The 8,219-nt window shown below is 41.4% G+C and overlaps 1 non-coding gene across 1 annotated transcript; it reads right to left on the bottom strand.

Annotated features, from left to right (window-relative positions):
• Positions 1–3,360: 3,360 nt before the first annotated feature.
• TRNAC-GCA lies at positions 3,361–3,432 on the bottom strand. The gene has a single exon. It is a non-coding gene; the product is annotated as a tRNA-Cys (tRNA).
• Positions 3,433–8,219: the final 4,787 nt, after the last annotated feature.

Raw genomic sequence — 8,219 nt, 5'->3', positions numbered from 1 at the left:
TGAGGGACAGGGAAGCCTGGCGTGCTGTAATCCATGGGGTCATAGAGAGTTGGACTGAAGAGTTGGTAACTGAACAACAGCAACAACAAATATTCTTTTGTTTCGGCAATGTCATTTAATTTTTCTTTGGTTGTGGTAAAATACACATAACATAAAACTTACCGTCTTCACCATTTTAAGTGTACAGTTCAATGGTGTTAAATCTATTAACTGTTGTGTAGGCATCACAACATTCATCCCCATAACCCTTTTTTTCTTATAAAACTGAAACTCTGCACCCATTAAACAGTAACTTTCCATTCTCTCCTTGCCCTAGCCCCTGGCAAGCACCACTGTACTTTCTGTCTTTGTGATTCTGTGTGACTGCTCTAAGCACCTCACATAAGGGAAGTCATGCAGTGTTTATATTCCCGTGACTGGCTTATTGCACTGAGCATAATGTTCTCAAGATTATCCAGGTTGTAGCATATAGAAGAATTTTTTCCTTTTTAAGGCTGGATAATCTCTCTCTCTTTTTTATGGCTGCATACAACATGTGGGATCTTAGTTCTCTGACCAAAGGTCGAACTTGTGCCTCCCGCAGTGGAAGTTCAGAGTCTTAACCCCTGGACCGCCACGGAAGTCTCTCATTTGGCAGTAGTTTACAGTTTCATTGTATATCTTTCACCTCCTTGATTAATTCTGAAATATTTTGTTCTTTTCTATTGTAAGTGGATTTTTTTCATATTGTTTATGTTCATGTATAGAGATGCAACTAATTTTTGTGTATTGACTTTGTAACCTTCCAGTTTGCTGAATTTATTTATTAGTTTTAAAAGCTTTTGGGTGTGTGTGTGTGTAATCTTTAGGGTTTTTGACATAAAAGGTCATATCATATGCAAACAAAGGTAATTTTACTTCTTTCTTTTCAATTTCATTGTTTTAAAATTTATTTTTCTTGCCTAATTGCTCTGACTAGAACTTATAGTGCTGTGTAGAATAGAAGTGGTGAAAACAGTTATCCTTTTGTTGTTCCTTACTTTCAAGGAGATTTCAGTCTTTTGCTATGAGTATGATGTTTGCAGTGGCCATTTTACTAGGATTGTGTTAACGATATTTTAGAGGAACCGACATAACTTGTTCAAGAGTGTGTCGCGTGTGCTCTATTCACATCTTCTTTGGTCCTCTCAGCAGTATTTCAGATATATGGAACGTTTCTTAAGTTTATTTCTAGTTATTTTAGTTTTTGGTCAATATAAGGCATCTGTTTTTCATTTGTATCTTCTAACTGGTTTCCATTTGCACACACACATATATATATAATTTTTGATTTCTGTTTATTTATTTTGTACCTAGTCATCTTACTAAATACTCTCATTGTTTATTTTATTTACTTATTTTTAAAAAGTCTGTATTGAATTTGTTACAATATTGCTTCTGTTTTATACTTCTGGTTTTTGGCCACGAGGTCTGTGGGATCTTAGCTCTCTGACCGGGGATTAAACCCACACTCCTTGCATTGGAAGGTGAAGTCTTAACCACTGGACTGTCGGGAAATCCCTTGCATTATTCATAATAATTGTTTCTATTTAATTATTTGGACTTTCTGGGTCTAAAATGATCTGTGTAAATGATGATGATTTTACTTCTTTCTTTCCAATTTTTATCTTTTATTTTTTTCTTTTATTTACTTGCTTTATGCCTTCAGAACAGTGTTAAATAGTAGTATGGATACTAAATTCCTGACCTTGTTCTTTTTTCCCCTTCTATTTGTAGTTTTTTAAAAAAGATTTAATTGGAGGATAATTGCTTTACAGTGCAATTTCTGCCATACCTTTTTCTCGTTCTTGAAATTAATAGGAATAGTTCTAATACTTTCCCATAGGTTATATGTATTTTTCTCTCAGGCTTTCACCCACCCTTTTATACTTTGCTCTATATTTCTGGGATTAAAAGTCTGCAGGCTACATTTACCTGGCTCCCTTGCTTGTGAGTTCTGCCAATAGTAAGCATTCGAGGAGATCAGACTGTGGGAAAAAGAGGGCACCTCCTGTTTCCAGCTGGACAGTGTGGCTGTTGTTGGCAGTGGCAGTTCTGGAGCCACAGTGGGGATGGGTGATTCAAGGCTCCATGAGCCTGAGCCAAAAACTGTACTTTTTTCAGCAACTCTAGCTCTGCCGCCTTTGGCAAGTGGAGAACACGTTGTGACAGTGGGGACAACAGAACAGCAGCAGGAATTGGTGGGATCCAGCGCAGGGGTGTTTGCAGCTTCTGATCTCTGGGTACCATACTTTCTTCCTTCTCCTTCTTCAACCTTCCTAACATCTCCATTTAAACCAGTTCTGTACATTACATTGCTTCTGTTTGAAATTGCTAGAGTGAAACTGCCTGACTGGACCTTGACTAATGCATCCATTAACAATGATGTGGACTTTGAGGTTGAAATAAAAGTACTTAATAGTGTTAAGTAAGTATTGAGGTGAATATTTCATACTGAGTCCTCTGTCCTAAATCCTATTGTAACTTTTCTTCTATCCTTACTCCCAGTTGATGAATTTACCTCATACTTTATGGGAGAAATGATTAGATGTAAACTTTATTTTCTATCACAAGACCTACAGATTTTCTGCATCTTCTCCCATCCTTCCTCCTTTACTACAATGGAGGCTGTGTTGTTCTGCCTAGGGTTAATCTCTCTGTTTAGGTCTCTATTATATCCCAACCTTTTTTTATTACTTACATAACAATTTTATCGAGATAATTCACAATTCACATACCATAAAATTTGCCCATTTAAATTATGCAGTTCGGTGGTTTTAGTATGTTTAGAATTGGGCAAGCATCACAGCAGTCAATTTTGGAACACTTTCATCACCCCCAAAAGAAACTCTAGGCTAAAAAAAAAAAAAAAAAGGAAACTCTAGGCTTACTAGCGCTCACTCTGTTTTTGCCAACTTTCCCATTACCACCAAACTGCCTTCTGTTTCTATGGATTTACCTATTTTGGACATTTCATGTAAATGGAATCATTCTATTTGTAGCCTTTTGCGATGGGCTTCTTTCACAATGTATAATGTTTTCAATGTTCACTTATGTTGAAGCATGTATAAATGCTTCACCCTGTTTATGTCCAGACAACATTCCATTGTATGAGGTACTATAATTTGTTTATGCATTCATAGGTGATGCTCATTTGGGTTGTTTAGACTTTTTCTGTGTTATGAGCAATGCTACTATGAATTCTAATCTTAGTTTTATCTCTATCTCTATCACTTCAGGACTCTGTGATCCCATTCACTGTAGCATACCAGGCTCTTCTGTCCATGGAATTTTCCAGACAAGAGTACTGGAGTGGGTTGTCATTTCCTTCTCCAGGGGATCTTCCCTACCCAGGGATTGAACCCAGGCCTCCTGCATTGCAGGCAGATGCTTTACCATCTGAGCCACCAGGGAAGCCCATATCACTATGAATTCTAATGTTAGTTTTATCTCCTCTTTCTCCTAAATCATTTATCTTCATGGATGTTTCAACATACCAACATGCTCTAATATATGCCAGGTTAATAAAAACTCAGCTCTCTTGACTCCACACCACCTTTTAGCTACCACCTTGTTTTATAGATCGACTTCACAGTCATAATTCTTGAGTCACCGCTGCTACTGCTGCTGCTAAGTTGCTTCAGTCGTGTCCGACTCTGTGCGACCCCATAGACGGCAGCCCACCAGGCTCCCCCGTCCCTGGGATTCTCCAGGCAAGAACACTGGAGTGGGTTGCCATTTCCTTCTGCAATGCATGAAAGTGAAAAGTGAAAGTGAAGTCGCTCAGTCATGTCCGACTCTTAGCGACCCCATGGATTGCAGCCTACCGGGCTCCTCCATCCATGGGATTTTCCAGGCAAGAGTACTGGAGTGGGGTGCCATTGCCTTTGAGTCACTGCTAATGTTATCTAAATTTCCTCACCTTTAATTCTTGCTTCCACGCCCTCTCACCCATTGCTCCAATAAAAACTGTTCTTATCATGGCTGTTGAGGACCTTCACATTGCAAGATCCAGTGGCTATTCTCTGTTCTTATATTGTTTGACCCCTTAACAGCTTAAGTTGTCAACTACATCCTCCTTGAAATATCATCTTCTGTAGGCTGTCCCAACAACAGTCTTATTCTTCATTTTTTGGGGGCTGCATTTATGTTGACCAAATCTTGGCTCTCCGTGCACCAAAGCCAAACAGAAATACAGAGACAGAGTTATGGAGGAGAAGAAAAGAGTGGCTTTATTAGTTTTCAAGGTAAAGGGGGAAGACGATAGGATAGCACCTCAAGAACTGTGCCGCCTGTCCCTGGTGAGTAGGGAAAGGTTATATAGTCACGCAGGAGTATGTGATAAGCACCAAGGTAGTAACAGTCTTGTATTTTTCTTCTGTAAAGTGTCAAAAAGGTGGGGTTGCTGACAAGATTAGGGTGTGTGCAGGGTCTTAGGTTACCAATACAGGAGATAGCAAGAGAGGCAGTTCGATCCCTGGGTCAGGAAGATCCTCTGGAGTAGGAAATGGCAACTCACTCCAGTATCCTGGCCTGAAAAATTCCATGGACAGGAAGGCCTGACAGATTACAGTCCATGGGGTCACAGAGAGTTGGACATGACTGAGCATGTATGCACTAGGGTCTTAGGTGGTCCAGTCTCCTAATCTTGATGAACCTCTCCGGTCCTTTAATCTTGCCTCAGGTGGTTTCATTGCTGCTCCTCCTATGATTAGTGACTGTTCTGCTGTTGGGAATTGAGAAAAGGTCATGGAGGCTGAAGTCTTGCTTATAAGAAATGGGAGACAAAAAAGCCTCCATGCCTAGGAGTCCCACAGGGCTCTGCTCGGCATCACTTGGTTTTCATTTTGGTGCATGGGTGCTCTAGTTGTGGTGGTCAGGCTCAGTTGCCAGGTGGTATGTGGAATTTGAATTCCCCTATCAAGAACTGGACATAGAACAACGGAATGGTTCCAAGTAGGAAAAGGAGTACGTCAAGGCTGTATATTGTCACCCTGCTTATTTAACTTATATGCAGAGTACATCATGAGAAACGCTGGTCTGGAAGATGCACAAGCTGGAATCAAGATTGCCGGGAGAAATATCAATAACCTCAGATATGCAGATGACACCACCCTTATGGCAGAAAGTGAAGAGGAACTCAAAAGCCTCTTGATGAAAGTGAAAAAGTTGGCTTAAAGCTCAACATTCAGAAAACTAAGATCATGGCATCTGGTCCCATCACTCCATGGGAAATAGATGGGGAAACAGTGGCTGACTTTATTTTTCTGGGCTCCAAAATCACTGCAGATGGTGATTGCAGCCATGAAATTAAAAGACACTTACTCCTTGGAAGGAAACTTATGACCAACCTAGATAGCATATTGAAAAGCAGAGACATTAGTTTGCCAACAAAGGTCCGTCTAGTCAAGGCTATGGTTTTTCCAGTGGTCATGTACGGATGTGAGAGTTGGACTGTGAAGAAAGCTGAGTGCTGAAGGATTGATGCTTTTGAATTGTGGTGTTGGAGAAGACTCTTGAGAGTCCCTTGGACTGCAAGGAAATTCAACCAGTCCATTCTAAAGGAGATCAGTCCTGGTTGTTCTTTGGAAGGACTGATGCTAAAGCTGAAACTCCAATACTCTGGCTACCTCATGCGAAGAGTTGACTCATTGGAAAAGACTCTGATGCTGGGAGGGATTGGGGGCAGGAGGAGAAGGGGATGACAAAGCTGGATGGCATCACCGACTCGATGGACATGTGTCTGAGTGAACTCCGGGAGTTGGTGATGGACAGGGAGGCCTGGCATGCTGCAATTCATGGGGTCACAAAGAGTCGGACACGACTGAATGACTGAACTGAACTGAACTGATCAGTGACTGGGGCTTCTCTTGTGGCTCAGCTGGTAAATAACCTGCCTGAAATGCAGGAGACCTGGGTTCAATCCCTGGGTTGAGAAGATCCTTTGAAGAAGAGAAAGGCTACCCACTCCAGTATTCTGGCCTGGAGAATTCCGTGGACTGTATAGTCCATGGGGTCGCAAAGAGCTGGACACGACTGTGTGACTTTCACTTTCACCAGGGATTGAACAGGTGTACCCTGCATTGGAAGATGGATTCTTAACCACTGGTTCACTAGGGAACTCCCCAATCTTCCTGTTTCTATATCACCCCCTAGGTGTTACTTCTTAGACTCCCCCTTGCCCCTTTTAAGGTCTTTGTCATTTGCTCAGTCTTCTAAATTTTGTTTCTTTGGGTTTGATTTTGGGTCTCCCTTTGTCTATATTCTCTCATTAAGTAATACCATTCATTTTCATGACTTTAAATACCATGTCTATGCTAATTATTCACATATTTATCTCTGGGGCAGTTTTTCCCTCTGAGTTCCATTTGACTTGCATATTCAGTTGTTTACATCTTCCTCAGCATGTTTCTTGGATGTGTCCAAGAACACACAAACTTGATGTGTCCAAAATGGGACTTGTGACACCCCTCAAACCTCTTGTTTAACTCTCTGCCCATTCTCTTCACCAGCTCAATAATGGCACAATCAATTGCTCAATTGCGCAAGCAAAAACCTAGGACTTAATTTATTCTCCTTCTTTTTCCTTTCAATCTCCCCTTCCCCCTCACTTCTTTCTTCTTCTTCTTGTATCTTATCATTTTCTCTCTTTTTTTAAACTTTGTATAATGGAAAAATTTGAACACAAATTAATAAAATAGTATAATGCACCCATGTATACATCATCCAGTCCCAACAACTTTCAAACCATGGCCAGTCTTGCTTCATCTACATGCTCATCCACTTTCCCTTCCCACCCCCACCGAATACTGTTTTGAGGCAAACTTGTCATTGTCAACTTAAAAAAAATGCACAAACTGAGAGTTGCAAATTTTGCTTGGGGCAAAATGAGGACTGCAACCTGGGAGACAGCACTTCAGGTATCTCTGAGAAATTGCTCCAAAGAGGTAGAGGGAGGAAAGTCAATATATATGATTGTGGTGAAGGGGGAGTTCAGTGCAATCCAGCACTTATTTTACAGAAGATGTTCTGCTAGTCACGAGGAGCTAATGTCACCTTAAAGGGATTTAACGCTTTTCTAGGTATGAGAGGGCTTCCCTGATAGCTCAGTTGGTAAAGAATCCACCTGTAATGCGGGAAACCCTGGTTCAATTCCTGGATCAGGAAGATTTGCTGGAGAAGGGACAGGCTACCCATTCCAGTATTCTTGGGCTTCCCTTGTGGCTCAGCTGGTAAAGAATCTGCCTGCAAAGCTGGAGACCTGGGTTCAATTTGTGGGCTGGGAAGATTCCCTGGAGAAGGGAAAGGCTACCTGGAAAATTCAGGCCAGAATACTCTCCATGGGGTCTCAAAGTCCATGGGGTTGCAAGCAGTTGGACACAACTGAGCTTTCACTTCACTTAGGTATGAGAAGATGCAAGGATTGGAATCCTGAAATCAGTTCCTGAAAATGACTAGTTATCTAAAGATCTGTTCCACCAGTTTCCTTGGGGCACAGAGTGTCTCATTCTCCACCCCGAACTCCCTTTAGGGTGTGTTGAAGGTCAACAGCTGCAGCAGGATGAGATTCAATCTCTTTAGAGACAGATGGCAAATGCCCTTGGCAAGCACCAATTTGTAGCTGACATCATTTTGAAACAAGAGGGAAGGGGACAGGGCACAACCTTTAAAAGAATGACATAGCCATAAGACATGACAAAAACTGGTTAGAACCAACTAGGTCTAAAATGGTAGAAGATTCCACTTCTAATAGAACTTGAGCCTCATTGTACCTTCATTGTAGTACATTAGCTAAATGACACACCCATCAGTGCCATGACAGTTCTGAGCCCCTCCATCAGTTAGTTCAGTTCGGTTGCTCAGTCGTGTTCGACTCTTTGTGATTCCATGGACTGCAGCATGCCAGGCTTCCTTGTCCATCACCAACTCCTGGAGTTTACTCAAACTTATGTCCATTGAGTCGGTGATGCCATCCAACCATCTCATAGTCTGTTGTCCCCTTCTCCTTCTGCTTTCAATCTTTCCCAGCATCAGGGTCTTTTCAAATGAGTTAGCTCTTCACATAAGATGGCCAAATTATTGGTGTTTCAGCTTCAGCATCAGTTCTTCCAATGAATATTCAGGACTGATTTTCTTTAGGATGGACTGGTTGGATCTCCTTGCAGTCCAAGGGACTCTTTAGTTCTTCTTTGCTTTCTGCA

Source organism: Bubalus bubalis, chromosome 4 (assembly GCF_019923935.1).
Source record: "Bubalus bubalis isolate 160015118507 breed Murrah chromosome 4, NDDB_SH_1, whole genome shotgun sequence".
Lineage (NCBI taxonomy): Eukaryota > Metazoa > Chordata > Mammalia > Artiodactyla > Bovidae > Bubalus > Bubalus bubalis.
Note: the sequence above shows the minus strand (reverse complement) of the source record. Positions and strands in the feature narration are given on the sequence as shown.